Raw genomic sequence first — 17,745 nt, forward strand, 5'->3', positions numbered from 1 at the left:
ACTCAGTTCTAATAAGTGTAATAGAGCAAAAATGATGGGATGGCATTTCTGAGTTTAGCTCAGCTTTGGAGCTGCCATGCCAAGTGCTTCTCTGGGGGTAGCCAGGTGTTGCACCAAGATGCAGCTCTTGGGAGAGACCCATGTGGGTCTCTTGCATTTTCCTCTGACTGCAGCTTGGTCAACCTTGATTGCAACTTCCTGAGAGACTTTTGAACTAGAACCACTCCCAGATTCCTGACCCATAGAAAATGTGAGATAAATGTCTGTTGCTTTCAGCTACTAAGCGTCTTGAGGCAATTTGTTATGCAGCAATAGGTAACTAAAACACTCTGCCTTCTGGGTCATCTGGGGTATTGGTATGACTCTGGAGCTCCAAGGCACTGAGGCTCCCACCAGGAAATAACCCTTTCCTAAAAAATGACCTTAAGCTGCTTACCCAGTTGTGCTGTTATCTCCACCAGTGCGAGTTGAATGCATGAAGCAGGGCACCCAAAACTGGTGCTCTGTGACAACCTAGAGGGATAGGGTGGAGAGGGTGGTGGCAGGGGGGTTCAGGATGGAGGGGAGAGATGTATGCCTATGGCCGACTCATACTGATATATGGAAAGAACCACTGCAATACTGTAAAGCAATTATCCTCCAATTAAAATAAATAAACAAAACAGTAAAAAAAGAAGTGAACTTACTGGGACAATTAAAAAAAAAAACCCCAAACAAACAAAAACCCAGCCAAACCCCATCTCTACTCCAGCCAGCAAAGCAACCCTAGCTTCATGCTAAAGGCATAATTTGCTACAAATTAAACTTAATGGGACTGGAGTAATTATGTTGACTTTTAAAAATACCTTCAGATAAAAACATAATTAAATTATTTCAGAAGATAATCCTTTTCTATTGTGTTTCCCAAGGGATCAAGAGAGAAGGCTAAAGGAGGAAAGTCAATGCTGAAGGAGGAGGGCTTGAGGATGCTCTTAGACCTGGAGTAGGGAGTGGAACCCAGGTCAGCTCTCCATGGTGGCAACTTCACAGCTTGTACTAAAAGCTGTAAATATGACCATACCCTTTGACCTGGTGAGGCCAGAAATTGGTCCTAAGGAAATAAACAGAGATGGACACAAAGATATATGTGCAGAGCTTGTCATCCAGCATCATTTTTAATGGCCAGATGCTGGGAACCATCTAAATGCCTAACAATGGCAGATTAGCTGAATCAATTATGAATGAAAAATAATTATGATGGAATATTGATTGAGCTGTCATTCACAATGAAACTTTCACAAGAAATTTATGTTGGGAAATGCTTATAAATTAAGAGCTAGAGAAAAAGGTGGCATATAAAACTGAATATAAAGTACATTTCAGCTTTCATATATATACACATGGGAGTAATAAAACCCAGAAGAATGCATGCAAAAATAATAACAGTTGTTATCTCTGGGGGGGGCAGTTACAGGGGATTTTGATTTTCTTTTTATACTTCCCAAATTTTCTGTAATGAACATCTACTACTAATGTATTGTTTTTAATTTTTAAAAATGGATTTCAGTAAAAAAGAATCTCTCCATCTCCTTATCCCATGAGAAGACTTCCTGGACTAAACTCTGGGGTGAAGCTCTGATCCCAGGATCACTTTGTTCATATTCAAGTATTTTGGTTCTGGCTGTTGCACAGATAATAGAAGAGGGAGGATTTCATCCATCTTTTGATCAGAGAGGTTATTTTCCCACTACCTTACAGTCGTGAAAGTTGATCTGTACTTGTACACCTCCACCAGCAAGCATGGTCCACCTTTGGGCAGAAGTGACAGAAGGTCTTTGTCTTTGCAGAGTGAAACCAGCATCCTTGTTGGCCTTACTCATGTTCCTAGTTCTTTGCGGCCCCCAGAGTAGAACCAACTTCTGGTCCATATGACAACGTTTTTGAGGTTGGAGGGCAGCACTGTGTCCATCTGAAAATCTTTTTAGAATGAGTATCTGATTCCTTTAAACAGCTTCTGGGTAAGTGACCACCTCCCATGCCTTCCTATACCACATATACATCCAAGTCACTCCCACCTCTCACCTGGACATAAACACTTCTTTCATCTAGTCACCATGATTTTACCTGACCCCCTCTCTACTACAAGCCTCATCTCTAGTCCCTTCCCATTTCTCATTTTCCTTCGTGAAACTTATCACTACTTTATATCTATGGCATATTAATATGTATGATATATTATGTATAATATATCAACGACAGAGTTTTGTCAAGAGAACAGTCTGGTCATAGCACACACAATTTTCCAACAACACAGGAGATGACTTTATACATGGCATCACCAAATGGTCAATACTGAAATCAGACTGATTACATTCTTCACAGCTAAACACAGAGAAGCTCTATACCATCAGCAAAAGCAAGACCTGGAGCTGACTGTGGCTCAGATCATGAGCTCTTTATTGCAAAGTTCAGGCTAAATTGAAGAAAGTAGAGAAAAACACTAGGTCATTCAAGTCTAACCTAAATCAAATCCCTTATGATTATATAGTGGAGGTGATGAATAGATTCAAGAGATTAGATCTGATACACAGAGTGTCTGAAGAACTATGGAAAGAGGTTCATAACATTTTATAGGGGGCAGTGATCAAAACCATCACAAAGAAAAAGAAATGCAAGAAGAAAAAGGGTTGTCTGAGGAGGGTTTACAAATAGCTGAGGAAAGAAGAGAAGTGAAAAGCAAGGGAGAGAGGGAAAGATATATCCAATTGAATGCAGAGTTGCAGAGAATAGCAAGGAGAGATAATAAGGCCTTCTTAAATGAACATTGCAGAGAAATAGAGGAAAGCAATAGAAAGGAAAAGACTAGAGATCTCTTCAAGATGGTTTGTAATACAAAGGGAAAATTTCATGCAAAGATGGGCACAATAAAGGACAGAAATGGTAAGAACCTAACAGAAGCAGGAGAGATTAAGAAGAGGTAGCAAGAATACACAGAATAACTGTACAAAAGAGGTCTTAAGGACCTGGATAACCACAGTGGTATGGGAACACACCCAGAGCCAAACATCCTGGAGTGTGAAGTCAAGTGGGCCTTAAGAAGCGTTACTACGAACAAAGCTAGTGGAGGTGATAGAATTCCAGCTGGGCTATTGCAAATCCTAAAAGATGCTGTTGCTAAAGTGCTGCACTCAGTATGTCAGTAAATTTGGAAAGCTCAGCAGTGGCTGGAGGAAAAAGTCAGTTTCATTCCAATCTCAAGGAAGGACAGTGCCACAGAATTTTCAAACTACCATACAGTTGTACTTATTTTGCATACTAGTAAGGTTATGCTCAAAATCTTTCAAGCTAGGCTTTGACAGTACATGAACCAAGAACTTTCAGATGCACAAGCTGTATTTAAAAGAGGCAGAGGAATTAGAGATCAAATTGCCAACATTTTTTGGATCATAGAGAAAGCAAGAGAATTCTAGAAAAATATATACGTCTGGTTTATAGACCAAATGAAAACCTTTGACTGTGTGGATCACAACACATTGTGGAAAATTCTTAAAGAGATGGGAATACCAAACCACCTTACCTGTCTCCTGAGAGACCTGTATGCAGGTCAAGAAACAACAGTGAAAACCTCACATGGAACAACTAACTGGTTCAAAATTGGGAAAGGAGTAAGACAAGGCTGTATCAGTTCAGTTCAGTTCAGTTCAGTAGCTCAGTCGTGTCCGACTCTTTGCGACCCTGTGAATCGCAGCACGCCAGGCCTCCCTGTCCATCACCAACTCCCGGAGTTTACTCAAATTCATGTCCACTGAGTCGGTGATGCCATCCAGCCATCTCATCCTCTGTTGTCTCCTTCTCCTTCCACCTTCAATCTTTCGCAACATCAAGGTCTTTTCCAATGAGTCAGTTCTTCGCATGAGGTGGCCAAAGTATTGGAGTTTCAGGTTCAACATCGGTCCTTCCAATGAACACCCAGGACTGATCTCTTTTAGGATGGACTGGTTGGATCTCCTTTCAGTCCAAGGGACTCTCAAGAGTCTTCTCCAACACCACAGTTCAAAAGCATCAATTCTTCAGCACTCAGCTTTCTTTATAGTCCAACTCTCACATCCATACATGACTACTGGAAAAACCATAGCCTTGACTAGATGGACCTTTGTTGGCAAAATAATGTCTCTGCTTTTTAATATGCTATCTAGGTTGGTCATAACTTTTCTTCCAAGGAGCAAGCGTCTTTTAATTTCATGGCTGCAGTCACCATCTGCAGTGATTTTGGAGCCCAAGAAAATAAAGTCAGCCACTGTTTCTACTGTTTCCCCATCTATTTGCCACGAAGTATGTCAGTAAATTTGGAAAGCTTAACCTTACTAGTGTGCAAAATAAGTACAACTGTATGGTAGTTTGAAAATTCTTTGGGACCAGATGCCATGGTTTTTGCTTTCTAAATGTTGAGTTTTAAGCCAGCTTTTTCACTCTTCTCTTTCACTTTCATCAAGAAACTCTTTAGTTCTTTGCTTTCTGCCATAAAGGTAGTGTCATTTGCATATCTGAGGTTATTTATATTTCTCCCAGCAATTTTGATTCCAGCTTGTGCTTCCTCCAGCCCAGCATTTCTCATGATGTACTCTGCATAGAAGTTAAATAAACAGGGTGACAATATATAGCCTTGATGTACTCCTGTCCCAATTTGGAACCAGTCTGTTGTCCACGTCCAGTTCTAACTGTTGCTTCCTGACCTGCAAACAGATTTCTCAGGAGGCAGATCAGGTGGTCTGGTATTCCCATGTCTTGAAGAATTTTCTATGGTTTCTTGTGATCCACACACTTAAAGGCTTTTGTATAGTCAATAAAGCAGAAGTAGTTGTTTTTCTGGAACTCTCTTGCTTTTTCAATGAGCCAACAGATGTTGCCAATTTGATCTCTGGTTCCTCTGCCTTTTCTAAAACCAGCTTGAACATTTGGGAGTTCATGGTTGGCTTACTGTTGAAGCCTGGCTTGGAGAATTTTGAGCATTATTTTGCTAGCATGTGAGATGAGTGTAATTGTGAGGTAGTTTGAGCATTCTTTGGCATTGCCTTCCTTTGGGATTGGAATGAAAACTGACCTTTTCCAGTCCTGTGGCCACTGCTGAGTTTTCCAAATTTGCTGGCATATTGAGTGCAGCACTTTCACAGCATCGTCTTTCAGGATTTGAAATAACTCAACTGGAATTCCATCACCTCCACTAGCTTTGTTCATAGTGATGCTTCCTAGGCCCACTTGACTTCACATTCTGGGATGTCTGGCTCTAGGTGAGTGATCTCACCATCATGATTATCTGGGTCGTGAAGATTTTTTTTGTACAGTTCTTCTGTGTATTCTTGCCACCTCTTCTTAATATCTTCTGCTTCTGTTAGGCTCCTACCATTTCTGCCCTTTTTTGTGCCCATCTTTGCATGAAATGTTCCCTTGGTATCTCTAATTTTCTTGAAGAGATCTCTAGTCTTTCCCATTCTGTTGTTTTCCTCTATTTCTTTGCATTGATCACTGAGGAAGGCTTTCTTATCTTTCCTTGCTATTCTTTGGAACTCTGCATTCAAATGGGTATATCTTTCCTTTTCTCCTTTGCCTTTCACATCTCTTCTTTTCAGAGCTATTTGTAAGGCCTCCTCAGACAACCATTTTGCCTTTTTGCATTTCTTTTTCTTGGGGATGGTCTTGATCCCTGCCTCCTGTACAATGTCATGAACCTCCATCCATAGTTCTTCAGGCACTCTATCAGATCTAATCCCTTGAATCTGTTTGTCATTTTCACTGTACAATCATAAGGGATTTTATTTAGGTCATATCTGAATGATCTAGTGGTTTTCTCCTCTTTCTTCAATTTAAGTCTGAATTTGGCAATAAGGAGTTCATGATCTGAACCACAGTCAGTTCCCAGTCTTGTTTTTGCTGACTGTATAGAGCTTCTCCATCTTTGTCTGCAAAGAATATAATCAATCTGATTTTGGTATTGACCATATGGTGATGCCCATGTGTAGAGTCTTCTCTTGTGTTGTTGGAAGAGGGTACTTGCGATGACCAGTGCATTCTCTTGACAAAACTCTATTAGCCTTTGCCCTGCTTCATTCTGTACTCCAAGGCCAAATTTGCCTGTTACTCCAGGTATTTACAGATATTTTTTTGACTTCCTACTGTATATTGTCACTCTGTTTAAATTATATGCAGAGTGCCTCACGTCAATTGAAGGGGTAGATGAATCATAGGCAGGAATAAGGTTGTCAGAAGTATCAACAACCTCAGATATGGAGATAATACTATTCAAATGGCAGAAAGTGAAGAGGAACTAAAGAGCTTCTTGAAGAGGGAGAAAGAAGAGAGTGGAAAAGTTAGCTTAAACTCAACATTGAAAAATCTAAGATCATGGCATCTGGTCCCATCACTTCATGGCAAATAGAAGGGCAAAAAGTGGAAGCAGTGACAGATTTTATTTTGCGGGTGGCTCCAAAATCACTGTTGATGGTGACTACAGCCATGAAATTGAAAGACACTTGCTCCTTGGAAGAAAAGCTATGACAAACTTAGATAGCATACCAAAAAGCAGAGATATCACTTTGCCAACAAAAAGTCCACATAGTCAAAGCTGTGATTTTTTTCCAGTAGTCACATACGGATGTGAGAGCTGGACCATAAAGAAGGCTGAACCCAAAGAATTGATGCTTTTGAATGTGGTGCTGGAGAAGACTCTTGAGATTTTCTTGGACTGTAAGGAGATCATACTAGTCAATCGTAAAGGAAATCAACCCTGAATATTCATTGGAAGGACTGATGTTGAAGCTGAAGCTCCAATACCTTGGCCACCTGATGCAAAGAGCTAACTCATTGGAAAGGACCTTGATCGTGGGAAAGATTGAAGGCAAAAGGAGAAGAGGGCGGGAGAGGATGAGATCATTAGATGATATCACCAACTCAATGGACATGAATTTGAGCAGACTGGGAGATAGTGTAGGACAGCGAAGCCTAGTGTCTGCACTCTGAGGGGGTGGCAAAGAGTCAGACAGGACTTAGCGACTGAAGAATAACCACAACAACCATGTATACACACATATAAATTTATTAAATATGATGTTATTAGTTATCCAGGATATATAAATTTAAAATATCATGAGATATCAATCATAGCTAAAATTAAAAATCAGACAATACCAAGTGTTGATGAAGATATAGGGTGATAGAATTCTCCTACATTGGGAGTGTTATATAGTATAGCTATTTTGGAAAACAGTTTGGCAGTTTCTGTATCAACCACCCTACAGGCCAGTAACTTCATTTACAGGTACCTAACAAAAAGTACTGGAAATTTTCATACAGAGAGATTTATACATGTGGCACAGTGGTGAAGAATCTGCCTGCAATGCGGGAGACCCAGGTTCAATCCCTGGGTAGGGACGATCCCCTGGAGTAGGAAATGGCAACCTACTCCAGTATTCTTGCCTGGAGAACCTCATGGACAGAGGAGCCTAGGAGGCTACATTCTGTGGGTCACAAAGAGTTGGATAGGACTGAGAACACATGTCATAAAATATATATATGCATACTATATACATACAAAACATACTTACATATACATTACATAGTATATTATATACACATATTTAATATGGGGTCACATAGAGTCAGATATGACTGAGTGACTAACACACATATTTAGTATATTTTAGTATATTATATATATAATCTAATATTTCATGGATAAATTGCATATAAACTCCATGAGAACAGGGACTTAGTCAGTCTTCTTCACCTCCTTATTTTCAGTGCCTACAAGAGAACCTAGAACACGAGAGCAACCTAAGAAAGCTATCAAATGAGTTAATTTATTCATGTGACCTTGTTTCCATGCCCATTTTAGTCTGGAGGCACTTCAACAAAGTCCAGAAGGGCATGTAGATCCCAGTCTCCCAATTAAACAGGACTCTCACCTCCCTTCTTCTAGACTCCTGTCCTCTATTAACATGTCCTAGAAGGCAATAACGTGCACAGGAGAGCTGGCTTCAGAGTCAAATAAAGTGAAAGTGTTAGTTGCTCAGTCATGTCTGACTCTTTGTGACCTCGTGGACTGTAGCCTGCCAGGCTCCTCTGTCCATGGAATTCTCCAGGCAAAAATACTGGAGTGGGTAGCCATTTCCTTCTGCAGGGGATCTTCCCAACCCAGGGATCGAACCTGGGTCTCCCGCATTGCAGGCAGATTGTTTACCATCTGAGCCACCAGGGAGAGTCAAATAAATCAAAATTCAAATCTCAGCTCTCTACTTACTAGCTCTGTGACTTTTAGCTTTTTGAACTTCAGTTTTCTCTTGCCCTGAATACTATTGGCACCAACCTTGAAAGTGTATTGGGAGGATAAAGCTCATGTGAGTATCTAATACATAGTAAACACCCGATTTCTATGGGTTCACATTGAGCTCCTGTTAGCACCCATCAAAACCAGTCTCTGTCCTCTGAACCTGAGCCATTGATTTGTTTTTCTCATCTCAGTTCAGAACTTCGCACTGCATGCTAAACTCACATTTACATGTGGAGTCACTCGCTGTGAGTCTCCCTCAGTGGCTCTAGCCTGTGGGGATATCCTTCCCACCCAGGTTCTGCCATCCAAAGCCCTTTCTCTTGCTCTAAGACCCTGTCATGTGGAACCTGAAGAAAGGCTTCCTCAGTGAAGTTAATGGTAATAACGCTCAGGGTCCTCCTCCTCCCCTCTCCGCCCTAGGAATGGCAGGAACTGTGGCTGACATTCAATAGACGTTGTCCTAGAGCTGAAGAGTGCCCATCAGAGAGGGCTCGCCAGGGTCGTGGGCTGGTGGGAAGTGGCAACATCACCGTGAGGAGCTGGGTTTTTTCTTTCCTTTTTTTTTTAATTATTAGAGAATTTATTCATATTTAAATTAACTTTATTATCTAGTTTCATGTCTGATTTTATCTTTCGTGGCCTTCATTCATTAGAGCAGGGAGTGGCGGGGCTCGCAGAGGATGAGCCCCCATTGTCCCAGCCTGTGTCCCTGGTGTTACACAGACCTGGGACCTGGGCCAAATCCCAGCTCTGCCCTTTACAGGGCTTTCCAGGTGATGCTAGTGGTAAAGAACCCGCCTGCATATGCAGGAGATGTAAGAGATGTGGGTTTGATCCCTGGATTGGAAAGGTCCCCTGGAGGTGGTGGTGGTTTTAGTCGCTAAGCTGTGTCCGACTCTTGTGACCCCACGGACTGCATAGCCTGTTAGGCTCCTCTGTCCTTGGGATTCTCTAGGCAAGAATACTGGAGTGGGTTGCCATTTCCTTCTCTAAGGGATCTTCCCGACCCAGGAATTGAACCTGGGTCTCCTGCACTGCAGGCAGATGATTTAATGACTGAGCTAAGAGAGAAGCCCTCTCCCCCGTCCCGGAGGACATGGCAATTCACTCCAGCGGATTCTTGCCTGGAGAATCCCCATGGACAGAGGGGATTGGCAAGCTACAGTCCATAGGGTCGCAAAGAGTTGGACACGACTGAGACTCAGCCCGCACACGACGACGTAGGGTGAGTCTCCTCCCCTCTTTGAGGTTCTGTCCTCACCTGTCCAATGGAAATAACACTCCCCACCCCAGATGATGCTGCGGGCAATGAAGGAGACATACAGGCGAAAGCGCCAGCAAACGCACCATCTGCAAAATAGGTGATGTCACCAGCGGAGTCTGGGTGGCCTTGAGGTCACATGGCTGTGTGGAGCAGTGGGTAAGAGTGGACCTGGGTTTGAGTCCTGGCTCTGCTGCCTCTAGCTGTGTGACAGAGGCGAACCGCTCACCCTCTCTGAGCCTCCCTTCCCTGCTCGGTGCCATCATCTCCTGTCCGAGGGCTGTTGGGAGTGTCACTTTATAGCGCCAACTTGCCGGCCCTGCTAAGGGCTCCATCACTGTCAGTCACCCCCACTCACCCTCTTCCCAGTGAGGGTCCCACTGGGAACACGTCCCTGACAGGGCGGCCTGGGAGGGGAGGTCAGCGAGCAGAGCAGGCAGCAGGGACGTGCCCAGGTGCTCACGTGTGCCTGGAGCCCCCGGCGTGCCCACTCTCCTGGCTGACAGGTGGCGGCTCTGGGTGCCAGCTGGTGCTGACTAGCAGACAGGCGCCCCTGGGCCTGCGCCCAGACCCTGAGCTCTGCGGGGCTGGGGCGGGGATTTCCTTCCCGAGCAGGAAGGACACTGACTGGGAGGGAAAAGGGCTGTGCGCCCCTCCCCCTCTTTCCAGGTTCCTGAATCGTCTCTGCAGAGGTCATGGCCCCCGTCACACTGTCCAGCCCACAGGATACGGGCCCAGGGCACACTCAGCACCGCCAGGACGACCTGCACACTCAGAGGTTTCCTATGTGGGGACAGATCTGACCAGACCCTCCCCGCACTCTTGCCTGGCCTGTGTCTGTGATGCAGGCGTCAGCCATCAAGGCAGGCTTGGAGGTCAGCCAGATGGGGGAGGGTTTGGCCAGAAATGAATAGAATAATTTCTTAATAGAATTGAAAGTTCTTTCAACCAAATTGTTTTCGGGGCGATCAGTTTTACTGAAGTATAATTTGCATAAAGTAAAAATCACCCTTTTAAACGATATGGTTTAATGAATTCTGCCAAATGTATATAGTCCTATAACCACCACCTCAATCAAGATATAGAATAGTTCCATCATCCTATGAAAGTCCTTCATCTCCCTTTGAAGTCTATCTTCTCCTCTCATCTTCAGCCCTAGGAAATCACTGGCCTGATTTCTGTCTCTATAGTTTCCTTCCTCCAGAATAACATATAAATGTACATAGCCTTTTGTGTCTGGTCTTTTGCACTTAGCATGATGCTTTAGAGATTCGTCTGTGAGTTCTGAGTATCAGCAGAGTTGATTCCTTTTTATGGCTGGCTGGCATTCTGTTGTATGGTTACACCATGTTTTGTTTATTCATTTATCGGTCTATGACTGCTATGAATAGAGCTGTTATGAAATTCACGTACAAGTCTGTGTGTAGATACATTTTTTTTTCCCCTTGGTAAATGCCTAGGAGCAGAATTACTGGGTTGCATAGAAAATGTGTGCTTAGCTATATAAGAAACTGCCACACTGTTTTTCAAAGCAACTGTCCCGTTTTGCATATCTATGAGGAATGTATGAGATTTCTGGTGGCCCTGCATCTTCTCCTTGGTATTGTAGTCTCCTGCATTTTGGCCATTGTAGTGTGTACGTAATGCTGTCTCATTGTGGTTATAATTTGCATTTCCCCAATGACAATAATGTTAAGGATTCTTCAGGAGCTTATTTGACATCTGTATGTCTTTTTCAGTGATGTGTCTATTCAAAACTTTTGTCCATTGCTAATTGATGTTTATTTTCTAGTTATTGAGTAGAAGGAATTTTATATATGAGTTTTTATATAATATGCAAGAATTTTATGTATTTTATCAGATACTTGATTTGGAAATAACTTCTAGTCTGTGTGCTCCCCAGGCAGCACAGTGGTAAAGAATCCACCTGCCAAGCAGGAGACTTTGGTTTGATCCTTGGGTCAGGAAGATTGTCTGGAAAAGAAAATGGCAACCCACTGCAGCATTCTTGCTTGGGAAATCTCGTGGACAGAGGAGCCTTGGGGGGCTATAGTCCATGAGGTCGCAAAGAGCCATGCACAATTTAGTAAGTAAACAACATCTCCTAGTTTGTAGCTTTCACTTCCTTGAGTGTGTCTTTCAAATAACCAATATTTAAAAATTGTGATGATGTCCAATTTTTTTTTCCTTTTAATGTTTGTATGTTTTTACCTTAAGAAATATTTACCTGACTCTAGGTCACAAAGATTTCTCCTACACTTTCTTCTAGATATTTTATGGTTGTAACTCATCTATTTAGGTCTGCGATTTGTTTATAGTTAATTTTTGTGTGTGTGGTGAAAGGAGTGAAGTGGATTTAGATTCTTTTTTTTCTGTCACATGGTAATCCAATTGCTTCAGCACCATTTGTTGAAAAGAATATTCTTTTTCTTTGAATTACAATGTCATCTTTGTCAAAAAATCAGTTGCACTGTCATATAAACTGTCTGACAGACTTAAAGTTTCACAAATGCCTCTTTTTTCCAGCAGACAATAAATATTGTAAAAAAAAAAATCATTTGGTCATGTGTGTCTGGATCAATTTCTGAATCCTATTCTGGTCTGTTGACCTTGTGTCTATAACACCAATGCCCTATTACTATCACTTGCTGTAACTTTAGAGTAAGTCTTAAAATAAAATAGTAATAATATCCAACTTTATTCTTCTGTTTCAAAATGGTTTTGGCTTTTCTGTGTCTATTGCTTTTCATATGAATTTCAGAACCAGTTTGTTGATTTCATCAAAAATCCTTCTGGGATTTTGATTTGTACTATACTGACCGTGTAGATATATTCTGGGAGGATTATCATCTTAATAATGCTGAATCTTCCCACCTATGAACATGATATATCTCTTAATTTACTTAGACCTTCTTTAACTTTTCTTAACAATGAGATAATCTTTTCTCTTTTATTTAAGGTATTAGAATAATTAGAACTTTGAAAAACAGAGTTATTGAGGCATAGTTTACATACATAAAATTCTGCCTTTTTGTTTTACAATTTTACGAGTTTTGACAAATGCATATAGCTGTGAAACAACCACCACCTTAATCAATATATAGAACCATTTATCACACTAAAAATTTCCCCTGTGTTTTCTTTTTAGTAGCCAACCTCTTTCCCTTTCCCCTGACAACCATTAATCCATTTTCTATTTCCCTAATTTTGCCTTTTCCTGAATTAAAGTATTTACATTTGGTGGAATTACTTAAATGGCTAAATTTAAACTTCCCATCTTGCTTTTTGTTTTCTTTTTGTTATACCTGTTTTTTGTTGTTTCTCATTTCCTCCCTTTTTTGGGTTGGTTGATTATTAGAAACACCTCTTATATTTTTATAGTGGCTGCTCTAGCATTTACAATACTGATCATTAGCTTATCAGAGTCTACCTTCAGCTAATGTACTTCTTAACCTGTAATGCAATAATCTTATAATGGGGTGCATATATTTTTTCAAATCAGTGCCTTTGTTTTCTTTAGAAAAACACCCAGAAGTATGAGGTCTCGATTATATAGTAATTCTATTTTTAGTTTTTTGAGGAACCTCCATACTGTTTTCCATAGTGGTTACTTGATTTACATTTCCATAAACAGTGCTTGAGTGTTCCCTTTTCTCCATATCCTCTCCAATATTTGTTATTTATTCTCTTTTTGAGGATTACCTTTTGACAGGTGTAAGGTAATATCTCACTGTGGTTTTGATTTGCATTTCCCTGTTGAATAGTGATGCAGAGCATTTTTTTTCATGTGTCTGATGGCCATCTGTATGTCTTTGGAAAAAATGTCTATGGGGTATAATTCATTTTAAACATTGTTGGATTTGATTCCTGATATTTTATGAAGATTTTTTGTGGTTATATTCATGAGAAATATTAGCATATTTTTCCTTTTTTGTATTGTCTTTATCTGTATTTGATATTAGAATAATTTTGGCCTCATCATGGTATTTTTATTTCATGTATAGTATCATACTAAGTAAAGAAAAAATTAAGATGTTTAATTATTGACATAAATTTTACTATTCATCTTTATATTGTATAAAGCTAATTTAATGCAAAAATGGAAACATCTAATAAGAGAGTTCCAGAAAAACATCTACTTCTGATTTATTGACTATGCCAAAGCCTTTGACTATGTGGATCACAACAAACTGTGGAAAATTCTTAAAGAGATGGGAATACCAGACCATCTGACCTGCCTCCTGAGAAATCCATATGCAGGTCAAGAAGCAACAGTTAGAACTGAACATGGACAACAGACTGGTTTCAAATTGGGAAAGGAGTACGTCAAAGCTGTATATTCTCACCCTGCTTATTTAACTGATATGCAGAGTACATCATGAGAAACGCTGGGCTGGATGAAGCACAAGCTTTAATCAAGATTTCTGGGAGAAATATCAATAACCTCAGATACACAGATGACACCACCGTTATGGCAAAAAACAAAGAAGAACTAAAGGGCCTCTTGATGAAAGTGAAAGAGGAGAGTGAAAAAGTTGGCTTAAAGCTCAACATTCAGAAAACTAAGATCATGGCATCTGGTCCCATCACTTCATGGCAAATGGATGGGGAAACAATGGAAACAGTGACAGACTTTATTCTTTTGGGTTCCAAAATCATTGTGGATGGTGACTGCAGCCATGAAATTAAAAGATACTTGCTCCTTGGAAGAAAAACTATGACCAACCTAGATAGCATATTACAAAGCAGAGACATTAGTTTGCCAACAAAGGTCTGTCTAGGCAGAGCTACACTTTTTCCAATAGTCATGTATGGATGTGAGAGTTGGACTGTAAAGAAAGCTGAGTGCCAAAGAATTGATGCTTTTGAACTGTGGTGTTGGAGAAGACTCTTGAGGGTCCGTTGGATAGCACGGAGATCCAACCAGTCCATCCTAAAGGAAATCAGTCCTGAATATTTATTGGAAGTACTGATGCTGAGGGTGAAACTTCAATACTTTGGCCACCCGATGCAAACAACTGACTTATTGGAAAAGACCCTGAGGCTGGGAAGATTGAAGGCGGGAGGAGAAGGGGACGACAGAGGATGAGATTGTTGGCTGGCATCACCGACATGATGGACATGAGTTTGAGCAAGCTCTGGGAGTTGGTGATGGACAGGGAAGCCTGGTGGGCCGCAGATTGCAGAGAGTTGGACATGACTGAGAGACTGAGCCAAACTGAGGGAACACCCAACTCAGCAATTTTACACAGTTTGAAATCACACAATTTGTATTTTGTAGTTCACCATAAACATGTATTTCATTCTTACTAGAATAGTGGAAGCGCTATCCAAAGCTAATTGAGCTGTGCTTTTTTCATTTATTACTCACACTTTCTACCAATGCTCTCTGCATTCAGCTTATCAATGAGAAAGAAGGGTTGCAAGGTAAAGGAATCATAAATCCCCCACTTTCCCTTTACTTCTGCTTCATCATTTTCTGCATCAGTTGTTGTCTAATGCAAGGAAGTAACAAGTGAAAAGGGATGTACTAGGATTTCTTGGTCATTCATGTTTCTTAGAAGGCTATGACCTTCTTTCTGCAATTGAATCAAGTTCTAGTTCCACTGTGTGCTGGTTAATTTTATGTGTCAACCTGACTGGGCTAAAGGATGCCCAGATAGCTGGTAAAGCTTTACTTCTGGATATGTCTGTGAGAGTGTTTCTGAAAGAGATTAGCATTTAAATCAGTATACTGAGTAGAGAAGAGCCACCCTCACCATGGTGAGTGTGCATCATCCAATCCATTGAGGGCTCAAATAAGACAAGAAGGTGGGGGAAGTGCAAATTCTCTCTCTCTTCTTGAGTTAGGATGTCCATCTTCTCCTGCCCTTGGACATAGGAGCTCCTAGTTCTCAGGAGTGGGACTCCAGGACTTATGGCAGTGTTCCCACTTTTTCCCATTACTGTTCTTGGGCCTTTGGACTCAGCTTAAATTATACTACCAGCTTTCCAGCCTGCAGACAACATATCATGGCACTGCTAATCCTCAGTATTGTGTGACCAATTCTTGTAGTATATCTTCTTTTGTAGGTCTATATATCCTATTGGTTCTGTCTCTCTAGTCAATCCTAAAGGAAAGCGTAGTTCTCTTGGAGCTATCAGTGCCCCCACTTAGTCATAGATGTAACATGCTTACCTTGTACTGATGTTAAGAACTGTGGTAAAATATGCATAAAATTTACCCTTCCAACCATTTTGAAATGTACATTTCATTGATATTAAATACAGTGACATTTGTTGTGCACCATCACCACCATGCAGCTTTAGAACTTTCAACTTTCCAAACTGAAACTCCAATACCCATTAAACAATAACTCCCAGGACTCCCCTCTCCTCAGCCCTTGGAAACTACCATGCTACTCTCCATCTCTATGTGTTTGATTCTTCCAGGACCCTCACAGAAGTGGGATCATACAATATTTGTCTTTTTGTGATTGGCTTATTTCACTTAGCATAAAGTCTAAGGTTGATCTATAATGTAGCATGTGTCAGAATTTCCTTCCTTTTAAAGTTTGGACAATATTCCAGTATATTATATATCATGTTCTGCTCGTTCATTCTTCTGTTGATGAACCTTCGGGTTGCTCCCACTCTTTGGTTATTGTGAATAACGCTGCTATGAACATGGACATACAAGCACACCTTGGAAATTAGCGGGATCGGTTCCAGACCAGGGCAATAAAGTGCTATCATTATAAAATGTGTCACATAAATGTTTTGGTTTCCCAGTTCATATAAAAGTTACATTTATGCTATACTGTACTCTGTTAAGCATGCCATGGCATTATATCTAAAAAGTATACATACTTTAATTAAAAAATACTTCATTGCTAAAATATGCTAACCATCATCTGAGCCTTCAGGGAGTTGTAGTAATAACATCAAAGATCACTGATCACAGTCACCATCGCAAACATAGTAATAACGAAGAACCTTGAAATGTCATGAGAATTACCTAAATGTGACACAGATACACAAAGTGAGCAAATGCTGTTGGAAAAACGTGCCAACAGACTTGGTAGACACAGGGTTGTGAAAAATGCAGTATCTGTGAAGTGCAATAAAGCAAGGTATGCTTGAACAAATATCTGTTCAAGTCCCCACTTTCTATTCTTCTGAGTGAACTCAGAAGGGAACTTTCTGGATCACATGGTAATCCCATTTTAGTTTTTTTAAGGAACTGCCATACTGTTTTGCACAGTGCCTACACCATTTTACTCTTACACCGGTAATGTGCAAGGGTTCCAGTTTCTCCATATCCTCACCAACACTTCTTTTATTCTACTTTTTTTTTCCCCAACTTATTTTTCATCATATTTTTTTCATTTATCTTTATTAGTTGGAGGCTAATTACTTTACAATATTGTAGTGGTTTGTGCCATACGTTGACATGAATCAGCCATGGATTTACATGTGTTCCCCATCCTGAACCCCCCTCCCACCTCCCTCCCCATCCCATCCCTCTGGGTCATCCCAGTTTATTCTGCTTTTTAAGACTAATTTTTTAAATAATGGCCATCTTAGCTGGTATGAAGGGGCACCTTGTACTCACCTTGCATGTGGCTGAATGCCCACTCACACATTGCAGGCCCCCTGGAATTCTGTGTTCAGGGGGCATTGCGGATACTTCACGCAGACAGGGAAGGGTCAGTGGCACATGTATAATTATGGATCTCCCCAGCTCACTCACGTTTTCCATCGTCGCTGTGAACTTTTCTTATAAAATGTAAGTTCTAAGATTAAATTATGAAGTGTTTCGAAACAATGATAAGAGGGCAGTAAACCAAGCGTGAGGCCCTTCTGGGCACAGAGCCCTGTGCCAGGGCAGATGTCAGAGAAGACAGCCTTGCCTCTACTGCTGGGAGGAAAAAAGGTAGAGACCGAGTGTGGGCAGTGGGTGGCAAATAGAGAAAGGAGATATAGGAGCTGAGGCTGTTTCCGGCCTAAATCCCCGGGTTTCTCGGCTACCAGTGCTCTGTATCCTGCCTAGATGCAGTGCCTCTACCCCTCACTGCGAGTCAAATCCTGCTCATCTCAGCTCAAATCCTAACTGACTGGGAAAGTCTTTCCTGACCACCCTGGATCCCTTCTCAGAACTCTGATAGCCTTAATTGTTCACACCACCCAAGTGGCAACAAGC

This window comes from Dama dama, chromosome 8 (assembly GCF_033118175.1).
Source record: "Dama dama isolate Ldn47 chromosome 8, ASM3311817v1, whole genome shotgun sequence".
In the NCBI taxonomy this organism is placed as follows: Eukaryota; Metazoa; Chordata; class Mammalia; order Artiodactyla; family Cervidae; genus Dama; species Dama dama.